The sequence below is a fragment of the Pan paniscus genome, chromosome 3 (genome assembly GCF_029289425.2).
Source record: "Pan paniscus chromosome 3, NHGRI_mPanPan1-v2.0_pri, whole genome shotgun sequence".
Classification (NCBI taxonomy): domain Eukaryota; kingdom Metazoa; phylum Chordata; class Mammalia; order Primates; family Hominidae; genus Pan; species Pan paniscus.
The window spans coordinates 139551685-139579225 of NC_073252.2; the positions used below are offsets into that span (position 1 = coordinate 139551685).

The following is a 27541-nucleotide window of genomic DNA, read 5'->3' on the forward strand; positions in this document are numbered from 1 at the left end:
GACTGTAGATTTTGGAATGTGAGACCTTCCTGGTAGTTTGACCTTTTCATAGTTAAGAAATGCACACCATCATCTTTGTAATAAGGCTACCTGCGTTAAAGTCTGCTTTGTTATTAATATAGCTACCTCAGCTTATTTCATTTAATATTGCATGATATATATTTTCTCATCCATTTACTTTCAGCCTGTTTTTGTCTCTGTGTTATGTATGTGCATCTCTTGTAAACAGCATGTAGCTGTGTTCTTTGTTACTGTTTTGAATTCAGCCTGACAATCTTAGTCTTTTACGGAGTATTTAGTTCATTTTTATTTAATGTAATTACCGATGTATTTGTGTTTGTATTCATCAACCTATTTTTTTTCTGTTTGACTCAGTTTTTATGTAGCTTTTTCTTCCTTTGTTGTTATTACTTAGCTATTTCAACATGCATCCTTTGCATATTACATTCTATCTAATGACTTGTTTTAAGAAGAGATAATTGCAGTTTGATTTAAACCCTTAAAGAAGAATAAAAACTTCAAATTGTTTCCATGAAGTGAGAATGCCACTGATATCTAAGTTTGATAAAAATTTCACAAAAAAACTACTTCCCAATTTTATTTATGAATATCAGTGCAAAACTCTTCATATTATTGGCAGAAAAAAATCCAGCAACTCATTAAAAAAGTAATCGTTAAAAAAGTAACTCATTAAAAAAATAATATCATGATCAAGTAGGGTTCATTCTAGGAATGAAAGATTGTGAACTCTATTAAAATAATTTATCATATTAATTGGTCTAAAAATCATATGTTAATTTCTATGGATGCCGAATATTTATTTGACAAAATTCAACAGCCATTGTGGATATTTTTTAAAAAGACAACTCAATAAAATAAGAGTTAAAACATTTTATAAACAAGGTGAACTGACAAACTATTTATGCTATAGGGGCAGAAATGGGGTGATCCCTTTCTTCCCCATTATAAAGGTCACAGCCTACACACCCTTATAACGAAAGACAGATTAACAAGAGAAATGCATAGCACATTTATTTGATCATAGTTTTATGTGACACAGAAGCCTTCAAAAATGAAGACTCAAAGACTCAGGGTAAACTATCCATTTTCATACTGGTCTTTTTGGAATGTTTATGGAGACTTCATTAGCTAGGCATGATTGAAGCATAAATGGCCAATGTAGAACTCTGCTTGGCAAAAACGGCATGATCTAATGTTAATAGACCTGGTAGGGAAATCTCAACAAGGCCTGTTCAGATTCTTCTTGCCCTATCTATGCAGCATTCCTTCCTCCCAGGTATGGGATATGGCCCATCTGGAATGAAGTCTTAATTTCTTTTTGGCCAACTGTTACATGGAAAGGTCGGGGAAGTTGAGAGTAATATTTTTAGGTTTTATGCCTGGCTTTGGTGAAAAGGGGTTCTGGCTCCTATGACCTGCCTTGAGGAAGAGGGCTTCTAGTTTCTGCAGCTCTCCTTGGGGAAGAATGAGGCTAGGGGAAGAATGAGGCTGAGAGGAGAGAGTAGGAGGTCAGAGAGAAACTTGCTTCTGAGACTGCTTCTGAGGCCTTCATTTTGAAATATTATTTTTTGAGCCCTAAGAATGCACACAAACAAACAGAAACACACAGCACACAAACACACAATCTTGTCTCAAAGCCATTTTGTAATGAATAGCAAAACACTAGAGGCATTTCTGCTTATTCTGTTAAAAGTATAAATCAGATAAGGATGCACAATTCTCAACCCTGCTACTGATGCTGTACCAGAGATTTTAGCCAACAAAGCAGATACAAGAGACAAATTAAGTCTTAAGCTCTAAGACCTAAGCAGGTGGAAGTAAAACCTTTATGTTTCTGTGACTTAATATTTCGAAAACCCCCAAATAACCTGTGAGAGTTTCTAACCATTACTCAATTCCAGCATCTAAAATAGGAAAAACAGAGATAAATCTGACTCATTAAAAACATTCTTTGGTGGGCAAAAAAAACCCACACACACACACACACACACACACACACACACACATACACACAAAACCAACAACAAAAAAACCCTCTGGGGAAATTCAAAAGAATGATAAACTGGGAAAAATATTTACTTCTCCAATCACCAAGCATTTTCCCCCTAATATATTAAGAACTTTTAGAAACTGGGGCGTGTGGGGAAGTACAAGCTATAGAGCTGTTGGCAAAGAACATAAATGAACAGTTTATATAAAAAGAATTGCAAATAGCATTTCAACTCATAAAAAAGATATTCAGCCCCACATAAGACACCAGTTGTTATTTGATTTTATTTAAGAAATGAGAGAATATAAGTATATATTTCTAAATTTGCTTGCGTTTTATAAAGAAACTTTCAAGGAAGCATAAGAATGAATAGAAATGGTTGCCTACAGAGACCAGAGTGGAGGGACAACAAATAGGGTGAATGGGACAGGAATTGAAGCCTAATTCTTACATACATACTTTCTCATATTGTTTCATTTTTTAGCCATGTGAATATATTACTTTTATAGAAAAATATATAAAAATACAAATTTGCAATTCCTTTATTTAAGGTGAAAAATTTCACCTCTTTTGATTACTGTGTAAGTTGAGTTCTTTAAAGTGGTCATGTACTATTTGTATTTTCATTTCTTAAAATTATCTGTTCAAGTTCTTTATATTTAGAGATATTTTTGTTTTGTTGTTTTTTTAACCAAACTTTATAATTCCTTAATATGTTAAGGAACCAGTACATTTTATCATTTTTATTTCACCTTTTAAAAGTCTGGTTATCCTATCATTTTGTTTATTATACATTAACTTAGAGAAATTAATAATTCTTATTTTGTCAGATCTATCAATCTTCCTGTGTTGGCTTTTTAAGAAACATTACTATATTTTATTTTTGAAATGACACCCAAATGCTAAACGTTTAATAAGAATCATATCAATTTTAAGGAAATTGATTATCACTGGCTGACCTTTCACTTCAAACTGCCCTCTTTTTAATAAAAGCATAAAACATTTCAAAGGGATCATGACAGTGTATTTTATTTTATGGCCTAGTATTTATTTTAATATATACTAGGTCTAGTTCCTCTTTATTCCTTTTCTATTTAAAAATTATTTTCACCAGTAGATATTTTTGGATGAACTTACGGATCATAGTGTCAAGTTCGCTTCTTATGTCAATTCTTATATGTCAATTTCACTTCCAAATTTCTTATGAAATAATTTGGAAAAGTGATATTTCTGTAATATATAGTTTCCATCTAGGAATAAAGTATGCTTCTCAGATTGTATAATTGCTCTTTTTGCCTTTCAATCTAGTTTTATTGATTTCTTTATATATTTCCATACATTACCATATTCATTCCTAACTATGGTATAATTTTGTTGCTAATGTGGATTAGGTAATTTCCCCTACATATTGATGAGACATGGAATGATGAATATAAGAGTTGTTGATATTATGATGTATATATTTTGGTTTCTGTCCATGGCTTCTGTCTCATAACTCCCATAGACCTTGTTATTTCCTAGGTGACTAAAACAATAAGTATATGTCTTTTGTTAAAGTATTTAGTCTTTTGTTCTTGGTTTCTGAAGCAGCTTCCAAACAGCTTTTAAGTAATAAAGGTGAAAGACAGCCTTTTGTCATAATGTTGGGGCTCTTTAGGGCTCAGAAGCAGGACTCAGAAAACAGAATCTCTCTCAGACTCATCCTTTTTATTTATTTATTTATTTATTATTATTTTTTTTTGAGACGGAGTCTAGCTCTGTCGCCCAGGCTGGAGTGCAGTGGCACGATCTCGGCTCACTGCAAGCTCCGCCTCCCGGGTTCACGCCATTCTCCTGCCTCAGCCTCCCGAGTAGCTGGGACTACAGGCGCCCACCACTACGTCCCCGGGCGTGGTGGCTCACGCCTGTAATCCCAGCACTTTGGAAAGCCGAGGCGGTCGGATCACGAGGTCAGGAGATCGCTCCCCACCTTTTAATTTAAAATTTTCAATTTTATAAGACAGGGTCTCACTCTCTCAGCCAGCCTGGAGGGCAGTGGCACAATCTTGGCCCAGTGCAGCCTTGACCTCCGGGACTCAGGTGATCCTCCCATCTCAACCTCCTGAGTAGCTGGAGCTACAGGTGCACACCACCCTGCCTGGCTAATTTTTTGTGTTCTTTTGTAAAGATTTGGTTTCACCATGTTACCTATGCTGGTCTCAAGCTATCTATCCATCTCAGCCTCCCAAAGTGCTGGGATTACAGGCGTGACCCACCCCACCTGGCCCTTCTGCTTCCCCCCACTTTTTTTTTTTTAACTTTCTCCTTTTTCTCCCCAAGGAAGGCCATAGAAACTAAAAATATACTCTCATCTTCCCCCCTTTGTGTCTTGGAGCTGGCCGTGAAGCAATTGTCTGATTGTAAGTCATAAGATCCCCATTTCTGAAGGGGTCCTGCACCATACCCAGGAAGAAGGAATGCTGCACAGAGAGGCCAAGAAAAATCTAAACAGTCCTTGCTGGGTTGCCCCACTCAGCCTATTCATATTAGGTCATACTCTCTTTGTCCAGTCATATTTTTACATGATTGTCCATGCTTCAATCATTCCTATCCAATGAATTTTCCATAAGAGGCCCAGAAAGATAGAATATGGGAGCTCCTGAACAGCTGAACTTGTGGAAGCTTGCAGAAGGGTGAAGAAGAACTCATCCACGTGCGGGTGGGTGGCACATCCCATTTACACAGGAATGGAAGTGCTTGTGCTCAGGACCCTTTAGACCTCACCCTATGCATCTCTTCATCTGACTGTTTATTTGTATTTTAAAAAATATCCTTTATAATAAAGTTGTAAATGTATTTCTCTGAATTATGTGAGCCAGTCTAACAAATTAATCAAACCCAAGGACCGGGCTGTGGGAACTCTGATTTATAACTGATCGGTTAGAAGCCCAGGCAAAATAACCTGGGGCTTGTGGGAACTGAGCCTCCAACCTGTGTGATCTGATGCTGTCTCCAAGTAGATAGTGTCAGGATGCTATTTCCAGGTAGAGAGTTGGGTGTCCACTGCAGAACTGATTGCTTGCTTGTTGGTTAGGAGAAATCCCCACAAACTTGGTCACAGAAGTTTTCTGTATTGATTGTTGTGGTGTGAGAGTAGAGAAAAAACTGTTTTTCCACCCAGCACCTATGGTTTAATTCATACCTTTTTTTTTCACTCTGTATGCCACTTACTTTAAAAAAATAAAAATGTGAGTGTCTTGTCTGGCCAGCAAGATTAAGAAATAAGTTTGTCTTCTGCTTTCCGGGGCTCTGTTTATTCAGTTATAGGAAGGAAGGGTAGAGTTGAATCAAATATTAATTCTTAAAACATCTTTTGGTTTTTTATTTCTTTTGTAATGTGAGGTAATGCAGGGTGTATTTATTTTTTTCTTGGTATCCTAATGTATATAATACTTTGAAAGTTGTCGGAACCCTCTATGGATTAGACATACATGCATAGATAAATAAGCATGAACATCACTGTCGTCATCTACCATTAGTGAGCTTATTTATTTAATTCTTTCTCTTATTTTAATTTTCTGGTACAATAGGTTAATATTCTGTGAAAACCAACCTGACATTCTTAACCTTTTCATGGGACATTAAACTTTGACTACTGTCACAGTTAGTAAAGTTCACTTTACAGAAATTTAATTTGTGCATTAAAATGTATGTATACAATTATCTTTTATTAACACATTTTACAGTTGTGATTAAAATCACTGTATAATTTTATTAAAACATATGAAATGATTGATTTTGAGATAGAGATAATACATAGTGCCACATATGGCGGGAAATACACGCACATCCTTGTTCAGAGGTATTTTCTTTAGGATGGAAGGCCCTTTGAGAGAGACACTGCAGCTCTCCTGTGCCTCAGCCTACCTCCCTGGGCCAGGTGTCTCTGATGTGGTGGGTTCAGCTTCCTTTATGCCACTTGGCCACTGCCTCTTCAGTGCAAGCCTCTGACTCTCTCCTCAGCTATCTTCCATGCTCCCTGTGGGTTTTGGCAGAAACTTCTGGATTCCTTCCAGAGAAGAAGCTTAGATGAGTGAACTCAATCTTTCTCTCTGCCTACCTAGTTTTCACCTTTGTTGTCACATTTGGTCGTTTCTTGAGTGAGACTACCCTTCATGTTGGTATCTGTCGGGAGTTTGGCTGGGTTGTCGGGGACTAAGCATGCCACCAAATCCACTCTCAATCCCCTACTGGTGTGTCAGTACTGGATGAGAATTTAGCTCACATAGGTCTTCCTCTTCCTTTTTTCTCTTTGCCTTCCCACCCACTAGCTGAAATGCCAACTTGCATCACATCCTTTTTCTCCTAAGGGCAACCTCCTGTTTAGCCTCCATTGACAAATCATATTTCCATTCTCTACCATGGTAGAAACTCAATTTAGACCAACTTTCATTTTCATGATTGAAGCCTTAGGAAAGCTAGACAATAGGGATTTACAAACAGGAGATTACACTGGTTTATTCTAAGAGAAGCCTAACTTCGTGCTAAAAACGTGAATGCAAGACAGGCTGCCTAGTTTCTTGTTCTGGGCTGTCACTTACTAGATGTGTCACTTTAGGTAAATAATGTAATTTCTTTTTTCCTCAGATTTGTCATCTTAATGGCAATCTGTTACAACAACTTTATAAGAAAGGGATTATTTTATCATCATTTTATGATGATAATTTAAATGTCATTTAAAATGATGACAAAATAGTCCCTTTCTTAAAAAGTTGCTGTAACAAAAAATTAGTTAAGAACCTAAAATAGTAACTGAAAAGTAATAAATATTTGGTATCTGTTAGCTAATACCAAATAGTAGGAGGCTAAATGAAAAATGTAAAGTTGGAAATGCAGGTGCCTAATTAAGTGAGACTTTGAAAGTGCCTGGAATTTAGACACACAATGTAGCAAGCAACAAGAAGCCTTGAAATAATTTGAGTGGTTGTGTGGTGAAAGTAGTGTTGACTTAAATTAGTTCATTAGGAGTATATTAAGAGTGAGACAGCGATTGTATTTACAGGACTTCAGCCTCAAGGTGATGACGGCCTAGACTAAATTGTTGCAAATAGCAGTGGTGATAAAAGAAAACAGAGGAGATTATCAGGGATCAGAGAGAGATGTGGGCCCAGGGTGTTTCTGAGCCAAGGATAATGGCTGCATCATGTAGAATTTAGCAGAAATAGAGAGTTAAAAGAAGAGAATGTTGTCTGGGTAGAAAAATTTTGATTTTAGATTTATTAAGTTTGAGGCAATAATAGGCTATTCAAGTGGAAGTATCCCAGGGGACAGGGATTGGCAAACTTTTTCTGTAAAATGCCAGATGGAAAATATTTCGATCTTTGTGGACCAGATGTGGTCTCTGTCACATCTTATTCTTTGTATTTTTTTTTTTTTTTTACCATTCTTTTAATATATATTTAAAATGCAAAAATGTAGGACACCAAAAAAAGCTGCAATCTAACTTGGCTCGTGACAGAGCCTTGACTGAGATATTGGGTCTAGAAATCTAGATTAATGTTCACCGTGTGGATAATTTGAAAACTCATGAGTAAGCATAGATGTACAGTATTCTAATTAAGATAGATTATTATTGTAAATTATATAAATATTTACATTGAAAGTGTTTTGCCCAGAAATAGATTTTACCTTATTTTTTCTGAGCCCTGTAAAGTTACTAAGGACTTCCGTCAACTAGATATAAAAATAGATTCAATAAAATTAATAAAATTTTTCAAATGTTGATTAGGATTTAAGAAAAATAGTTTCAGAAAATTTCTAATTTCATAATTCTGTGGAAATTAATGCGAAATAATGTTTGGCTTACTGGATGTCACAGAGGCTAAAAGTAATCTTTAGTTTATGAGAGTATCATGATACATAATAGAATAAGACAGGCTATAAGAATTGTAGCCAGCTGTGCTGGCATCAAGGAATTAGAATATTTATGCTTTAACTATGGGATTAAAGGGGGTTATAGCCTTTCAAAATTGACTTAAATAAAGGCACTATAGATAGAATTAAATAAAAACAATATGAGTTCCTTACTTCTGTCCAAATTAACCAAATGAATGGCACAAATTGAAGAAGTCTCTTAAACTAGCCATAATTAATGAGTTTATTTATTCCCTTAATTCAAGTAGATCACTAGAGTTTAAGTCTATTTTCCTAATGGAATGTTATTGATTTTAAGTTTAACCAACATGTTTTGCTTTTTACAACAGATTTATAGAAATATTCAATATTTTTACTAGTACAACCTAGAAATTATTTTACTTCTTTATTTAAGATGGTACGTTTCAGATAAACTTTTGAAATCTATAGAGTATTACTTTCATATATGTAAATGCAGAGTGCAGATTACAGAAATTAGTTTTAGATTCAACATTATGTCCAAGTTCCAGTACCTTTATACTTGAAGTGTTTGAGAGAAACATTGGCAAATTGGAGCTTACATAGAAAGACACATTCAGGAATATAACATATCTAAGTACTAATTCAAGTGAAAAATAGCTAAAACAACTAGTATGGAGAAGAAAGACGTAGGAGGGTCTGGACTCATGTATGCATTGCACAATGGGGTGAGTTGTGTATATATCACAGTTGTCTTAAATATTTAAAATGGCAGAAGAAGGAGCAGACTCATTTATCTATCCATTCATCCATCCGTCTAACCATTCACCCATCATTTCATGTAGAAATAGCCTTCTATATGCTAGTCTTAACGTATATACTAGAGACAGAAAGATGAGTAATATAACCCCTATGTAAAGAAGCTCATAGACTAATGAGGAATCTCATATTTTGGGGGAACACTTATTACTTAGGTAAACCATTAGCTTTCATTTCCTCCTCTCTAAGTCCAGATAATAATAATAATACATAACTCAGAGGGTTATCTATGGGGGAAAATGAAATTGTGGAAAGTACTACAAAAATGCTATAGAATGTTAGATGACATATTATTGACTGAGGGATTTCTGGATAAGAGATTACTAACTCATGTTTTCTGAATCTCGTGATTTAAAATTTTGTAGTAAATTAGTTATGTGTTGTGTGATAAACCATATAAAATTTAGTGTCTTAAAATCACAACACTTTATTGTTTCTCATTGTTTTACTGGTTGACTGAGTGATTTTCTCCCGGGTCTTGTTTGGGCTCATTCGATATCTCCTCACTCACCTGTCTGGTGCCTCGGTGATGGCTGTTGTGTGAGCTGCTTTCATCATGCAGTTTCTTCATTAGGTAGTCCAGCTGGATTTTCTTACATGACAGCAGAAACAGTCAAAGATGTAACAACAGAATGGCAAGGCCTCTTGGGACCTAGAGTTGGAAGTCACACATTATTTTTGCCATATCCTGTTGGTCATAACTAGTTATAAAGACATAGGACATAAATCGTAGCTAGGACATAAATCATAGCTAGCCCAGATTTAAGGGGAGGGAAGAGAGACTCCACCTTTCAATGGGAGAAGTGGCAAATTCACACTGGAGAAGGGAGCATGGGATGGAAGAGACTGTTGTGGCCATTTTTGCAAACTATCTACCACATATACACATGGCAGGTTTTTATTTCCCATTTGGTAAAGTATAAGTAGTCTATTTTTCTGTGTACAGTGGCTAACAGTTGTACTTATTTTTTTGTGTGTGTTTCAATCATCATTACTAGCAAGGAATTATAGTATGAAAAGGCACAGTTTGAGTCCTTCTATATAGTTCATAGTCATTGTTGTTTGTAATTAAAGAAATATTGCAGCAACTTCTAACCAATAAGTTATGAGTGAAGGATTTGTCTGTCTGTGAAAGGATCTTAATTCTTGTTACTTTATTATTACACCGTCTTCATTTTTTTAGCAATAAGAGGTAAATTTTTACTTTACTGCTTAATATCTGTCACTTTTATTCCTTTATAACAAGAAGATAAATATTTTAAGTCAGTTTTCCTCTTATCTAAGTATATAACCAATGGTTATAGAGCATGGAGTTGGGGTGAAGTGTGACTTTGTTTTCTTTTTATTTTAATCAAGTGGTTTCAATATCCTTTCTAACTAGACAGCCTTACTTTTCAAACACCGCACCGCAAAGTATTATGTTGTTGCATTGATTTATTTCTGTTGTTTTGAAGTCTCAGTGAATTTATAATTTATATCCCACACTATCTTGAGGGTATGTGTGCTAAAGCAGAAAACACAAACTTGTCCATTTTGGTAAAATAAGGGTATTCTAAACTTTTGAGAGTTGCAAGAATCCTACTTTGAAAAATATTCAGTCTCCAGATGAACTGTAGACTTTAAATACGTAAAAGCATTATAACAAAGAAAAACATACCAGTTTATAGCCAATGACGTATGTTGATCGTAGACTCTAGCTATAGGAATGCCTTTCATTTTCTTGAAAATACAAGACAGTTTCTTATCTTTTGACTTATAGATATGTTGCCCTCTCAGGTTGAAGCGCACCCTACTATTCTTTTGATGAGTGTCTCCCTACCTGTAAGTCCCAGTTTCCATGTCACTTCCTCCACAAAGTCTTCTGGCCAGGCACCTCTCTTGCATGTTTGCATAGCACCCTCTGCTAATGCCTCCCAGTATCATGTAGCTGCTGTGAGCTTTTCTTTCTTCCTCACTAGACTATGAGCTCAATAAGGGGAGGCGTGATGCTGACTTTGACCATGTTTATACCTTCACTTCTTAGCACAGCAGTTAGAACATTGTAGTGGGCAACTGATATTTGTTAAATGAATTAATTTGGGGTAGACTGTAATAAAATTTCCCACTTTAGCATTCTCATTCAGATAAAAGTACAATAGAAAATCTCTTTTTTGAATCAGGACTCATAATTGTTTGGCACTGAAATAGAAAAAACATACAATGATCTATCTTTTCATTCTGTACAACACATCAAATATTCTGCTTTGTAAGTATCTAAATAGTCTCTCATTAAATGGTTCTTTATATGATCAAGGATATGATTTTTCTTGATTTACTTTTATTTTGTAGTTCCCTAGCAAATTACTATGGGAATTAAGGTCACACAAATCAAATATCTCAATTATGCCTTTGGTATCTTACTCATCACTCTCCTACCTACTTTGACTATATCTTTCTGCTGCTTAAAATTTTCTACCGCTTCCTTTTACCCTCTGAAACAATAATGAACATATTGCCTCACTGTTCTCAGAGCGCTTGGCTATTAGATACAAGTTATTTGACTGTATCTGCCTCCAGAACACACGTGAAATAATGTATTTATTACTATCTGAAAATATATTTCAACTCACCTTCTGTAGTTTGCCACCTTTCCTTAATTTTTGTCCATTTATATCATACATATAAACTACTTTATTCATTCTGACAGCAGTAGCATAGATTTCATTCTCTTTTTAATTTCATTATATGGTTTGTTTCCTCCAAAAACAAACATTCTAGTTTTTTATACCATTTCTAATATTCCAGCATAATTAATGATCTGCTCTTTTCATTCAACCCATATTTGTACTTTGATATCTATGAATTATTTGGACCAGCTAAACAATGTAAGCAAATTGAACATTCACAGCATTTGATCTTTTTTGTCTGGGTCTTGATATTTAGAAAGTTCAGCTAAAGTTGATATTAAAGTGTTAAATTTGCAGAAGTTTCAGGTAACTCTTCAGTTGATCTTTATTGAAATAATGAACCACAGCCTAGAGCCCTTGTGCTTTTGTATGCTTACTAGGATTCCATAATTTTTAAGGATATATAGTTGGAAATTTTGGGAAGTGGGGATTTGGTTTTTGGTTTTTTTATTCTCAGCTGAAGTGTAGCATGTATACAGATCACAGTGTAGGATGCAAATACAGATCATCAGACAGAACCTTCTGTGTGCTTTGTGGAGTCATTTGATTATTTGTGTAGTATCTCACATGAGACTTAATTTTAATTTAAACAAACCTGTAAGTCTGTTCAAAGTACAGGGAAACTGAGGTAGAAGTAATACCCTAACAATTTTGCAGAGAATTTCAGAAATATAAAATGTGTCAATACAAAAATTAGCCGGATGTGGTGGCACCTGCCTGTAATCCCAGCTACTCAGGAGGCTGAGGCAGGAGAATCGCTTGAACCAGGGAGGCGGAGATTGCAGTGAGCCAAGATCATGCCACTGCACTCCAGCCTAAGTGACAGAGAAGACTTCACCTCAAAAAAATAAAAAAAAAAGAAATAAAAAATCTCTGAAGTTTCATAAAATAAAATATTTAAAGGTACAGTAACAGCATATTAATTTATTGCTGTATGCTAAGTAGTGTGCTAGGCATATTGCATACAAGATTATGTATGCAATATGTATGCAATGTGCCTCCTAAAAATTGTTGATGATTTGTATTATTATTTCTGTTTTTAAGCAGCTCTGGAAGTTAAATAAATTACCCTATGTATTAGTTTTCTATTGCTATGTAACAAATCACCACAAACTTAGAGAATTAAAATAACACCATTACTTATATCACGGTTCTGTAGATCAGAAGGCCAAGCAGGCTGGACAGGGTGTTCTACTTGGGGTCTCTGAAGGTAGAAATCAAGGTGTCAGCCAGGCTGGGCTCTTAGCTGGCAGCTGGAAAGAATTCATTATCATGCTCATTCAGGTTGTTGGCAGAATTAAATTCCACTTGAACCTCGAACAACATGGGTTTCAGCTGCAGGTCCACTTATACCCATTTTTTAAAAATAATTATATTGGGATTCTTTTGGATATTTGAGACAATTTGAAAAAAAAACCAGATGAACAGTGTAGCCTAGAAATACTGAAAAAATTAGGAAAAAGTTAAGTGTGACACTATTCTGGAAATTCTAGTCTCTTTTATCATTAACTACCATAAAATATACACAAATCTATCATTAAAAGTTAAAATGTATCAGAATTTACACATATAAGCACTTAGAGTTGACAGAAATGTAAACAAATATATGGAGGCATAAAATTAATTGTGGTACATACTAAACTACTGTAATAATGTTGTAACCCCCTCCTGTTGGTAATGAGGTGAACTCCAGTGCTATAAGTCTCTGCATAAAATGCGCTGTGATGCTAATCAACCTGTGTGAGCAGCTCATCTCCAGTAAATTGCATACTGAAGTAAAAAGTGATCTCTTGCAGTTCTCGAGTATTTGTCATAGTGTTTAGTGTACTACCATAAACCTTGAATAACACCCTACAGCCCACAGGAAGTGTCACTAGTGATGCTGGAAGTGCTTCCAAGAAACAGAAAAGTCATGACATTACAAGAAAAAGTTGGATTGCTTGATATGTACCATAAAATGAGGACTGCCACTTTGATTGCCCATCATTTCAAGATACATGAATCCAGACTAGGAAAAGGAAATTCCTGAAGCTGTAGCTGCAGCTACAACAGCAGGTGCAAAAACCTTGCACATTTTGTGAAATACATTTGTATCTCATATCGAAAATGTAGCTTTTATGTGGGTACAGGATTGCTATGAGAAAGTCATACCTATAGACCAAGAGACAGCATACTAGTTTCCTAGACACCATTAAAAATCATTAAATAGAAAGGATATCTGCCTGAACAGGTTTTTAATACAGACAAAAGTGTCTACTCTGGGGAAAAAAAGCCACAGAAGACATTTATTAGTAAAAAATAGAAGCCAGCACCAGGAATTAAGCTGGTCTTTTTTGTCTGGGTCTTGATATTTAGAAAGTTTTTAAGGCATATTTAGAAAGTTTTAAGGAATTAAGGCAGGAAGGGATAGGCTAACTCTACTGTTTTGTACAAATGCAGTCAGGTTTATGATCAACACCACCCTCATCTATAAAGCTGCTAATCTAAGAGCCTTGAAGGGAAAAGATAAACACCAGCTGCCAGTCTTTTGCTTTTACAAGATGACCTGGACAATGAGAAGCCCTATTCTGCATTTGTTTTATCAGTGCTTTGTCAGGAGGTACCTTGCAAGTAAAATTCTTTTGATTTTGGACAATGCCCTTGGCCACCCAGAACTCCATGAATTCAAGATCGAAGGTGCCTAAGTTGTCTACTTGATCCCAAACACAACTTCTCTAATTCAGCCTCTAGATCAAGGGGTCATAAGGACTTTAAACTCATTACACATGGTACTTTATGGAAGGGATTGTCAGTGACATGAAAGAGAGCCCTGATAGAAAGGACATCATGAAAGTCTGGAAGGATCACACAATTGAAAATGTCGTTGTTATTGAACAAGCCATGAAGGCCATTAGCCCAAAGCAATAAATTCCTACTGGAGAAAACTGACCAGATGTTGTGCGTGACTTCACAGGATTTATGACAGAGCCAATCAAGGAAGTTATGGATGAGATTGTAGGTATGGCAGAAAAAAAAAAAAGATGGGGTAAAGGATTTCAGGATATGGATCTTGGGGAAATTCAAGAGCTAATAGAAACCACACCAGAGGAATTAACAGAAGACAACTTAATGGAGATGAATGCTTTTGTGCCAGTGCCACACTATGAGGAAGAAGACATATTATAAAAGAAGCAGTGCCAGAAAACAAATTGACATTAGACAATCTGGCAGAAGGGTTATTGTTATTCAAGGCTACTTTCAACTTCTTTCATGTCATGGACCCTTCTATGATACAGGCACTGAAACTAAAGTGAACAATGGAAGAAAGATGCTACCACATAGAAATATTTTAAAGAAATAAAGAAGCAAAAGAGTCAGAAGTTACAATGTATTTCCTCAAAGTTACACCAAGTGTGCCTGCCTCTCCTTTCTCCCCTTCCACCTCCTCCACTTCTTCTGCCTCTGCCACCTGAGACAGCAAGACCAACCTCTCCTTTTCCTCCTCAGCTTACTCAATTTGAAGACAATGAGGATGAAGACCTTTATGATGATCCACTTCCACTTAATGAATAATAATTATGTTTTCTCTTAGGATTTTCTTAACATTTTTTTCTCCAGCTTGCTTTATTGTAAGAATACAGTACCTACTACATATGAAATACATTCAAAATATGTGTTAATTGGCTGTGTTGTCAATAAGGCTTCTGGTCAACAATAGGCTATTAGTTTTGGGGGAGTCAAAACTTACAGGTAGATTTTTGACTTTGCCGGGGATCAGTGCCCCAACCCGAGTTGTTCAAGGATCAGCTGTACTTGCAGTTGTAGGAGTGAGGTACCAGTTTTCTTGCTGGCTGTCAACAGGGGCTGCTCACCACTCCTGGAAGCTACCTGTGTTCCTTCTCATGTGGCTCACTCACTTCAAACCAGCAATGGCATGTTGAAACCTTCTTATGATTTGAGTCTTTCTGGCTTTCCCTTCTCCTACCAGCCAGATAAAGTTCTCTGCTTTTAAGGGCTTGTTTGATTAGATTAGTCACCCCTTCTATGTAAAATCTCTCTATGTTAAGGTTAACTATGCCATGTAACATGAAACAATCACAGGAGTGATACGTTGTCACATGCACAGTTAGTGTGAGATATTCTGTGGGAGAAGGGGCATAATTCTGCTTACCATATCATATTGCTCAAAACAGTAATTGGCAGAGTTAGAGGTCAAGCCTGGGTTTGGTTGAACTCCAGAGCTTTGTCTCTATACCACATTCATCAGAGGGCCTAATTTTATCTGTGGTGATATGGAAACCAGTCTTAGTCCTATATAGCCAGGCTATGTTGGTCCCATATACTGCTATAAATATATTGCCTCAGAGGTCTCCAGCACAGTTTTACATGCACACTGGTCCTGTAAAATAGGAGATCCAGATGGTCAGAAATGCATATATTCGATTTTGTTATGCCCCATATATTTCTGTGATTTGCACTTGTGTTTATTAGTTTATTCTGCCCTATTTTATTACAAGCTTTGATTTCTACTTTCTACCCTTTCTCCCTTCTGCTTACCTTATGAACATACTTTAAAAACTTGGTTAACTAAGAGTCAGGCTTATTGCAGTTTCTTTTGGAAATTCGTAGTCATATTTTTTTTTCTGCTTAATTAAATCCTTTTCAGAGGTAATTGAGTTGAGTGACCATAATGTGCTAAGGGAACTGCAAAAGATAACAAAGTCAATCAAGAGAAATCCCTTACTTGATCATACAAAGCTATCACTTAACTAGGGACCCCATGGATTTTTCTGAAGCAGAATATTTGATCTGGGGCACACAATGAAAAAAAAAAAAAGCAAATGTGTGATTTCGTTGATTTTTTTTTTTTTTTTTTTTTTGACAGAGTCTCACTGTGTCACTAGGCTAGAGTGCAGTGGCATGATCTCAGCTCACTTCAACCTCTGCCTCCTGGGTTCAAGTGATTCTCCTGCCTCAGCCTCCCGAGTAGCTGGGACTACAGGCACGTGCCACCACACCCGGCTAATTTTTGTATTTTTAGTAGAGACAGGGTTTCTCCATGCTGGCCAAGATGGCCTTGATCTCTTGACCTTGTGATCCGCCTGCCCAGGTCTCCCAAAGTGTTGGGATTACAGGTGTGAGCCACCACGCCCGGCCTCATTGATTTTAAATAACATAAACAAATATATGCCGTATATTTCTTAGGTTGTTAAGTGTAACATATTTTGAGATAACTATTAATTTCTTTGTTAACAGCTTTTGAATCTTGTTTGCTTGCCTCCATTAAGAAAATGACACAGTCTTCTTTTACCTCATGACTCACCAGGCCAGAGACAACCTCCCAGATTACAACTAGCTCAGTGGTATTAGGAGCAGTATGGATTGTGTATGAAACAAAGTCCAACTTTTATTTACTCAATGACTAAGTAATTTGGGACAAGTCACTAGATACAGCTGGACCTCCTTATTCTCAATTATAAAAATAAGCAAGCTGTTCCACAATTCTATTATTTTAAATGACATCTGCTATGATATACTTTGCTTAGTATCCAAGAGGCTGGAAATATTTAATTTATTTTAGTTTGACCACTAAGAAATATGTTCTCTGGATCTCATAAAGACATGGAAACATTTTACAGGTGAATATGTGTAAATATTATAGTAAAATTAATTTGAATACTCATGGGGCTTGTCATACTTAATAAAGATATAAGATTATTTTCCTTCTTTACACAATAAAATTCTTTCTTTGGTTTCAATTGTTTGTATACTCTTGTGATCTCAAAGGTGTTCCTTTTATTCTCTTTCTTTTATTTAACCAGAAATATCTTTTATTTTGAATGCTATTTTGTCATAATTCATGCATGATTGTGCTTACTTTAAATGAGACATGATTATTTCTGCTGTCTAGGATACATGACCAAAATATTAAAAAACAGATGATTGCAGATTATGGCCAACATGGCTACACAATGTCTTAGAAAAGTTAGTTTTGCCTTTCTTTGTGAAATATATTGCATGAAACACTGATGTTATCATTTTGATGGATTCTCCCCAAAATTGATGGCCTGGTTTTTACAAGTCAAAGCATCTACATATTTTAAAGTGTTAAAGAAAATTAAATGAACAGTTAAATTAGAAATGGAGGATGAGCTATAACTTCTCTTCCTAGAAGGGAGGACATTATGAGCAACATGCACATAGGGAGTGATTTTTCTGGCAATAAAGTTTGGAAAATAGCAACCAAAACAGAACAAAACTATTCATGTTGTCATTCAGTACGTAGAGAACAAAAAGAGTTTCCACTATACAAGAACCTATACTACTATATATTTGCAATGATGCTTTAATGCAGGGGAAAACAGCTGTTTATCTGTTTTTCTTTTGGTTTCTTTTTACATTGCCATCCTGTCAGTACGTGGCTTCATAAAGCTGTAGGATTCTGATAGGGAAACTACCAATTCCATGTGCTTTGGAAGCCAATGTGCTGATTATCTAGCTTGATAGCAGTATTTTATTATAGCTGGAGGGAAAGTGTGGCTAAGTTTGTGAGAGGCCGGAAGGCAAATGCCACCAATACCGTGTCCAGAAGTGAGCTATCCCCTGTGTTTTATGCACTTCGTTCTACTGAATGAATATTGTATCACTGATTTCATTTTTTTGTTTGAATATCAGAGACTTTTCCAATGGTTCTGTTTCTGTTGAACACTTGATGGAAAGCCCTGTTGTAAAGCTTCCTTCATGGAGATGGCTTTATGTCTTGGCTATAAAGTAAAGTTCCATAAAATTTGATCAGAAATTGTCTTTATGGGTTGCCACCCTGTGTGCTATTAAAAGCTCAGAACCTGGGTGTTAGTTTTCACTCAGAGCTGCGCTTGCCTTTTGTATTTGGCAAGTGCAGCTCTGAGTTAAAACAAACACTTTCCTTTATTTTACCACTTTCTTCCTACAGAACATCTCTCCCACCAGCCTCCCTTTTGGGGCTCAATAGTCTTGTTCAACCCATCTTTACTGTACACTAGAGCCAAGTTCTTTGGGTGTTTTCCTAGGATATTTGCAACATCAAGGTCAAAATGTTCTTTATATTCAACAATTCACCTCTTTCATTACCCTAGGTACAACTCCTCAGTAGTACTTCACACCAAGGAGTCCTCAATAAATATTAATTATACATTTTGGAGAGATTTGTATTGCAATGAACATGCTTCAGTGCCAGTTCTTCCTTATTAAAACTTTTTGTTCTCCACTTACATTTTGTGGCCATGTCATCCTGGCTTTGTATCCTTACCTGCTGACGTCTATATATTCAGCCCAGCCAATATGCATTTATATTCTCTCTGTAGTTCTGAGACTCATTAATGGTCCTCTTTTACCTTAATTGAGTACAGTCTGAGAGAGTGCCTGTCTTCCATTATTGTACATTTTTCTTCTCACAGAACACCTTTTGATTCTTGCTCTGATCTCTTATATAAGATGCGTTGTGAAACATAATTTCCTTCCTTCCTCTTTTTTTTCTAATAAGTTGGCATGTTTAATTAACCTGTGTAAAAAAAAAAAAGAGAAGACTTTTTTAAAGGGTAATAGAAGTCATAGTAATATTTTGCTTTGCCTGAAAACAGCTTTCTCAGTGTCCAAAGGGATTCTAAACTATACATGTATTTCTTCACATGCATTATTTATTTAAAAATAAATAAATAAAAGGGTAAGAGGCAGTCCAGACAGGCTGCTTCACTGTGTCTTGATGCCTCATGATAGCAAAGGTTCTAGAATGCCATGAGTGGGAAAACAATTTCTTTCATCTTTTCTGATAATGTTGTTTGCATGATGTAAATATTCAGTTCTAGCATGACAATGGGTACCTGAGGGAATTTAAAGTGAAATAACAGGATTGTTAACAAATTTTCATTCCCATATAATTTATGTTCATATATTTCTACTGGAAAACTAAGAAAACATTTTTTCCCAAAGGCAATTATTTTGCAAGGCCTTTTTACCCTATTATAAGACTTTCTTTTCAGTTAATAACCCAAAGTGTCTCTTCAGATGCTCAAGTCAAGTCGTTAATTGGCTTGACTAAGTGGTTGTTGGTGCAGAAAGCTTATTCTCTCCGTTGGTTGTATATAACTCACAGACATTAAATGACCCACTTTGTTGTTCCTAAGGCAAAGAATCATTATTTTCTTTCGGCAGTATACTGTGGACTTTTAATTCACAAACTTATAGCTCAGGTTGAAGTAATTTCTGCTGAGAAGTGATTTTTCTAAACAATTGTTTAATGTTTTTGATTTGGAGTAAACATTAGATGCAACTTTTGAGCTAGTATACTCTACTGTAGAGATCATTAATGTAAGCTTTTGTTTTTGTAGCGTGCCTGTCTCCCTTCAAAAATTGTTTATTCTAAACTGTGATCTTTTTTCTAAAGATTTGTTTAAAGTTAACAAGGTAAGTATAACCATTAAGTTCACATATAAATGATTAATACACAAATATTCAGCTTTGTTCTCTGCATAAATATCTACCTCTCCTTAAATTAAAATTTGTAATTTTTGAAAGAAAATTTGAATAGTAGGAAAATTTTACTTAATGATGTCTAACTGTGAATTTGCTTTGCTGAGTGGGAAATAGTGATAATTGAATCTCATAAATAACTTTACCTAGAGTTACATAAACCTTTTGACCAAAATTATTTAAAGAATAAAGTACTAGCTAGAATATATCTGTCAGAAAGTCACTACTACTTACTTCTGCATGTCCATAACACACATAAGTAATATATACAGTCACATTAAAAAATGTGCCAACTCTATAAGAACGGAGACTTTTTTCTCTTTAGTTCTCTCAGTGGCACATGAACACATGTACATACATGTGCACACATACACACACAATGGAAAGCCAACATTGAAACCTTCTCTGGGGAGTTGGGGAACGATGAGAGACAATGTGGTATAATAAAAACAATAGGGGGAGGCCGAGGCGGGTGGTTCACGAGGTCAGGAGATGGAGACCGTCCTGGCTAACACAGTGAAACCCGGTCTCTACTAAAAATACAGAAAAAATTAGCCGGGTGTGGTGGTGGGCGCCTGTAGTCCCAGCTACTTGGAAGGCGGGGGAATGGCATGAACCCGGGAGGCAGAGTTTGCAGTGAGCCGAGATCACGCCACTGCACTCCAACCTGGGCGACAAAGCGAGATTCCATCTCAAAAGAAAAAACGAACAAACAAACAAAAAACAATAGGGGCTGGGTGCGGTGGCTCATGCCTGTAATCTCAACACTTTGAGGGGCTGAGGCAGGCGGATCACGAGGTCAAGTGATCAAGACCATCCTAGCCAACATGGTGAAACCCCGTTTCTACTAAAAATACAAAAATTAGCCCGCCGTGGTGGCAGGTGCCTGTAGTCCCAGCTACTCGGGAGGCTGAGGCAGGAGAATCACTTGAACCGGGTAGATGGAAGTTACAGTGAGCCAAGATCATGCCACTGCACTCCAGCCTGGCGACAGAGTGAGACTCCATTTCAAAAACAAACAAAAAACAATAGGCTGGGCGCGGTGGCTCATGCCTGTAATCCTAGCACTTTGGAAGGGCAAGGTGGATGGATTGCCTGAGCTCAGGAGTTTGAGACCAGCCTGCGCAACACGGTGAAACCCTGTCTCTACTAAAATACAAAAAATTAGCCTGGCATGGCGGTGTGCACCTGTAGTCCCAGATACTCGGAAGGCTGAGGCAGGAGAATTGCTTGACCCTGGGAGGCGGGGGTTGCAGTGAGCCGAGATCGCGCCACTGCACTCCAGCCTGGGTGACAGAGTGAGATTCCGTTTCTAAAAAAAAAGAAAAAAGAAAAAAGAAAAAAAAAACAATAGTGGACTGTGTCTCCTCTTGTTTGTTATAGTAACTGCACTGTGGGAACCTGGAACAAGTCATGTAATAACTTTTGGCTCACTTTTATCTTGTCCATATATTAGGAAAACATTCTCAAGTGTAATTTCACATTATTATTAGAATAACAGTTATTTGAAGATGGAGATGATGTTAAAGATACAGAAAAGAGCTTTAGGTCGGGGAGAGAGCAGTACAGATGTTCTGGGGAAAAATGGCATTGCTCACGTCTACTTTTATCTACAGCAAGGATTCTAAAGGGATTTATAACCCAAACATACTGCGAATGGATTTGTAGAGAGATTAATAACTAGCTTTAGTAGACAGGCTGAAATGTAGACACAATATGAATACTTGATACATAGCAGGGTTTTCTTCGCCAAAAATACACTTATGGAAGCAACAGTAACAGAGAGTGCTACAATGCAGGTGAAAGCCCCTGTTGGGGATATGTGTTGGAGAAGCTGGGAGATTTCATGCTATGACCTCAACTAATTACGACCCAGCCTGTACCCAGACAGCTAAAAATTAACACAGAAGTTTAGCATGTAATCAACTATAAATTCTCACTCTTCAGTACTCAGTAGTCTTTTTTTTCTGTTAAAAGATTGACCACTGATGACCAGGAATTGTAAATGAATTTATTCAAGTAGAAGGGCTATTTATCAGATTAGGCTTTTAGTTTATCTAACAGGTAAACGACTGGTCTGAGTTTTTATACTAGCTGATGTTAAAAAGTGATGTGTAGATGTTTTTTTCTCTTCAGTTATGCATTTAATTACTGACTAATCCCTGTCAAGTATAATTGTTAGGCAGCATCACTGTCTAAGAATCTAAAGTGATATCCCATTGCCGAGCAAATCATATCAGATTCCTCCGTTTGGCTTTGAAGGACACATGCAATCTGGCTTCAACCTGCCTATCCACATGTATTTCCTTTGACTTCCTTCAATACTTTTCATTCAGTGGCCCCTCTTAGGTTTTCTTATACTTGCTATTATTATTTATGCTAGGTCTATATTAGCTTGGAATATCCTCCTTCTTTCTATTCAAACTTTATCCACTCTTCAAAACTAACCTCAATTACCACCCATTCCAAGGCCTTCTCCATTTGCAGCAGTGTTGATTCAGTATTATTTATTATTTATTTTTTCATTTATTCACAATAACTCAACAAATATTGAGTGTCTTCTATGTTACAGATGCTGTCCTCACCTAAACATGAATTTTTATTGCATGTAGAGTCATAACCAAGTAGTATACTGAGTTTGTAGTTTAATATTTATTGTATCTCCTCTATAAAACTGAGCTTACAGTGGCAGTGATTATGTCTTTTTTTTTCTTTAACAAAGAGGTCATGAAATAGTGTAAGTCAAAACCAAGTAGGGAATTACAAGGCTGATTTGTATTTCCTCTTGGCTACTACTTAGTCATTCGATAATTCAAACCAATGGACATTTATTAAACTTCTGTCATGTATGTTGCGATGTTATACACTATAGGAGATACATAGACAATCACTTAATAGAGTCAGTATTCCAAAAGAGAGAGTCTCTATTTGAGGTCCTAGGACCCCCCTAGAGAATTCAATGTTTTAACTTCAGAGGATTTTATCTAAAGTTTGGATATGTGCTTATATGCATTTTTCTGAGGAGAGGGCGCATAGTTTTTAGATGTTAAAGATGTAATTGATAATTTTTTGAAAAGGTTGAAAAGCTCATGATCTCAGTATGTATGAAACAAGAACACAACTAAAGAACAAGAGTCATAAAAGAGCAACAAACCCTAAGCTGTGTTTAGAAAGAGGTAAAATGATATCTGACTGTGGTCATTTAAGGAAAAACTTCCTGAAAGAGATGACTTTTGGAATATATGCCATGCATTTTTTGGCCTCAGCTCCCTCATGGAAAAAAAAGGTAGATTATAAAATCTCTGCTATTTTTTCCGAGATACAAATTTATTTCTTGATTCAATCACCAAGTGCTCGTCAGAATGCCAGTGACATCATAGGTACTCAGAAAACATCTGTTAATTGGTAAATCTGAAATTAAACTTCAGAAATTTATAGCCCCAAATATATCAATTGAGTTGAAATTTTAGAATATTATTGCATTAGCTTCCTAATGTTCCATGAATGAAAAGATTTATCAGATGTTTATATACCATTAATCACAATCTTCCACTTGGCAGATCAGAATGTTTAATTCATTATTTCTCCTTCATTTCTTCATAACATTTAAAAATATCTTTGTATTTTGTTATTCTTACTGTTACAGCCATTGGGGTCGCCTCATTAGTCTTTATGATTTGTAGGGGCAGGAACTCTCTTAAACCTGTTTGATATTATTTAGAACCTAGCACATCCCCCTAATCAAAAAGGGGCACAGTAGGCTGGGCGCAGTGGCTCACGTCTATAATCCCAGCATTTTGAGAGGTTGAGACGGGCAGATTACAAGGTCAGGTGTTCGAGACCAGCCTGGCCAACATGGCGAAACCCCGTCTCTGCTAAAAATACAAAAATTAGCCAGGCATGGTGGTGGGCACCTATAATCCCAGCTACTCAGGAGGCTGAGGGAGGAGAATCGCTTGAGCCCCATAGGCAGTGGTTGCAGTAAGCCGAGATCATGCCATTGCACTCCAGCCTGGGCAACAAGAGCAAGAGTTCATCTCAAAAATAAATAAATAAATAAATAAATAAATAAATAAAAGGTGGGAGGGACACAGTAAATATTGAATCATAAATGAAAGGCTGCATGTCAAGGTGCATCAAAATAATAAATTTCCTATTTCATTATCGTCCAGAATTTAAAGAGCATGATCCCAGAAGTGAGACCACATGTTCAAATCCTGACACTGCCTACTCCTCTGTGAGTCACCTTTGACGAGTTCCTTAAATTCATCATTCTCAGCTTTCTTGTCTGTGAAGTGTGGTAATGACAGTGCCTACCTCATATGGTTATTGTGAGCATCAAATTTAGTGCTTGGCAAAGTGCCTAACACATCATAGGCAAGAGAGAATCCAGGTTCGTAGGGCCTCAAGCTTTTACAGTGTCTGAGCTCTCTTTAAGAAAATGAATTTCAAACTATGAATTCAAAATTAGTTAATTAGAACATTTTAAAGGTATGTCTGTAGAGTGGGAAATTATAGGCAACAAAGGTCTGAAAAATACCCCAGTTATCATCAAATATTATTGTTACTAGTAATTTCCTGGTTCATTATAATACTTTATTTTCTACACATTTTTAGATGCATACACTCAGATTTCCTTTTTCAAATAATAATTTTAAATATTTTCTATAAAGAGAATAGAAAGAAAATTCATTCTTTAGCGAAGTGGATTGAAATTTATTTATTTTTTATTGTTGCTGGTTTAGGAAGTATTCATTTACTTAATTCATAACATATTACTGGAAATGCCACATTCTGACTTCCTCCATGGCTTTTTGCCCGGGAAGTTTATCGTTTGGAAGGAAGCCTTAGAGAAGTTCAGGTTTTGGGTCTTACTTGGCATGGTCTCAGACAGGCCAGTGCCTTGGCGGCGGCTCCATCCTGGCAGCCTCCTCTTGATTCCCCATCTTCATCCTTGTAAGCAGGGCAGGTCTTTCTGTGAGAGATGAGGGGAGGAAGTAGAAAGTAGCCAAGAGCCTGGGAGATAGTGGTGACAAAGCTTTGCTTTTACATTATTAGGGTCACAGGTAAGGTCCAAAATCTCCCTGAAGTCCATTGGGGTTAGGTTGTCATTGAAGTGTAGATAGATTTAAGGAAATGCTGGCAGCCTGCCTGCTGACAGCATCTGCTGCAAACTCAGGATGATTTTTAGGAGGTAGAAGGTGAGGACAGGCTAGGACCACTCTCCACACCTCCACTAAAGGCCTGAGGCTATTACTTCCTCAATATAGGCAGTGCAGGTGAGGAGCTCTGAAGCCTCAACTCCATTAATTCCATGGTAAACCTGCTTCTGACTTGTAAGTGCTCGGTAAATTAGCACTTACCCGAATTATTTTACTCTTTCATTGGCAAATTATTTTTCATTAAAACCCTAGGAATTTTGCAGTGAATGTCTTTTTAAATTTTATTTTATTTTAAAAAAATTTTTGCAATAATTGTGTTTCTCCTCTTTATTCCAAACAGGACAGAATTCTAAATAACTCAGCCTTTTGCTACAGTGAATTTGAAATGAGTTGTGATAGAGCAAGTTTGTTTAATACCTCATGATCATGTTAAGATCTAATCATATTGAGAAAAAAATGCCATATTCATTTCATTCTTAAATATCATTTCTAGTGGATACCGTTCTGTGTCCATAGATCCTTTCAGAGATGAAGAATTTGTTATTCCAGTTGTTGGGAGTGCTGCTTGCTACTTGTCAAGACGACAGTTCTCTCTGGGACAAGTTCTTTTTGTGCAAGATCACAGCCACTCCCTAAGGGCAGCTTACACCCAGTGTTTCTTTAATAGGAGTGGAGTAGGGTTGTTTACAAAGGCCCTGGTCTAGTGCACCCCCTGAAGGATCATCCTAGCTTCAGAGTTCCACAAAGTCTGCCTAGTGACAGAATAGTGACCTTACTTCTCCTGCCTCTGACCAATTTACCTATCCTCCCTTCCCTGACATGTAGTGACCCTGAAAACTTTTTCCAGTATACCTTGTGTACGTAAACCAGTCTCAGAGTCTCATTCTTAGAGACCACTACCTGAAGCATTTTCAAAATTTTCAAGAGGCAATAATGTGTTAAATAATAGCTTCTCTGGGGATGAGGGAGGAGATCACTTTAAATATGTGATCCAATTCCAGAAATATTCAAGTTGAAAAAAATCTTACATTCAAGAAAGTGTGCTATCAGAGTATACAAGAGTGCTATAATTGCTGTATGTTAGCTGTGATCAATAACCTGAAGCAATTAGAAGCTTTTCACTGAAGCCATTATCTGTAGAAAGGTTAAAGATTGTTGTTCTTTTTTCTCAGTGCAATTTTCTCTTTATATGCTCTTTTGGCTTGATCTCTTTGGAACTCATGGTTTTAGACCATTGCATTATATATCTCTAGTTCTGCCATCTCTTGAGCTTCTGATTTACATATTCATCTGTCTGCCAGAGTCCTTTTGTTGATATCCCACCAGCCTCCCAAACTTAACATGTACAACACTGAGTTAACTTTCCCTCAGATCAGTCCTGTCTTGTTTACAGTTTCAACTAGTGGCCCCACAGTGTCCGGAATTGGTGGGTTCTTGGTCTCACTGACTTCAAGAATGAAGCCGCGGACCCTCGCGGTGAGTGTTACAGCTCTTAAGGTGGCGCATCTGGAGTTTGTTCCTTCTGATGTTCGGATGTGTTTGGAGTTTCTTCCTTCTGGTGGGTTCGTGGTCTCGCTGGCTCAGGAGTGAAGCTACAGACCTTCGCGGTGAGTGTTACAGCTCTTAAGGTGGCGCATCTGGGGTTGTTCGTTCCTCCCAGTGGTCTCGTGGGCTCGCTGGCTTCAGGAGTGAAGCTGCAGACCTTCGCGGTGAGTGTTACAGCTCATAAAAGCAGTGTGGACCCAAAGAGTGAGCAGTAGCAAGATTTATTGCAAAGAGCAAAAGAACAAAGCTTCCACAGTGTGGAAGGGGACCCGAGCGGGTTGCCACTGCTGGCTCGGGCAGCCTGCTTTTATTCTCTTATCTGGCCCCACCCACATCCTGCTGATTGGTAGAGCTGAGTGGTCTGTTTTGACAGGGCGCTGATTGGTGCGTTTACAATCCCTGAGCTAGAGACAAAGGTTCTCCACGTCCCCACCAGATTAGCTAGATACAGTGTCCACACAAAGGTTCTCCAAGGCCCCACCAGAATAGCTAGATACAGTGTCGATTGGTGCATTCACAAACCCTGAGCTAGACACAGGGTGCTGATTGGTGTATTTACAAACCTTGAGCTAGATACAGAGTGCCAATTGGTGTATTTACAATCCCTGAGCTAGACATAAAGGTTCTCCAAGGCCCCACCAGAGTAGCTAGATAGTGTCGATTGGTGCATTCACAAACACTGAGCTAGACACAGGGTGCTGATTGGTGTATTTACAAACCTTGAGCTAGATACAGAGTGCCGATTGGTGTATTTACAATCCCTGTGCTAGACATAAAGCTTCTCCAGGTCCCCACCAGACTCAGGAGCCCAGCTGGCTTCACCCAATGGATCCCACACTGGGGCTGCAGGTGGAGCTGCCTGCCAGTCCTGCTCTGTGCACCCGCATTCCTCAGCCCTTGGGTGGTCGATGGGACTGGGCACCATGGAGCAGGGGGTGGTGCTCATCGGGGAGGCTCGGGCTGCACAGGAGCCCATGGAG

The 27541-nt window shown here is 37.2% G+C and overlaps 1 protein-coding gene across 6 annotated transcripts in view; it reads left to right on the forward strand.

Annotated features, from left to right (window-relative positions):
• IL15 (interleukin 15) overlaps positions 1-27541 on the forward strand; it is a 110683-nt gene that overhangs the window by 32356 nt on the left and 50786 nt on the right. Inside the window, exon 3 of one of the 6 annotated variants that reach the window (XR_010112038.1) lies at positions 26410-26642. The exons of the other annotated variants lie outside the window; for them this stretch is intronic. The gene's annotated coding sequence lies outside the window, so the exon portion shown is untranslated. Of the gene's footprint in view, positions 1-26409; positions 26643-27541 lie in introns of those variants that run through there. 6 annotated transcript variants of the gene reach the window in all.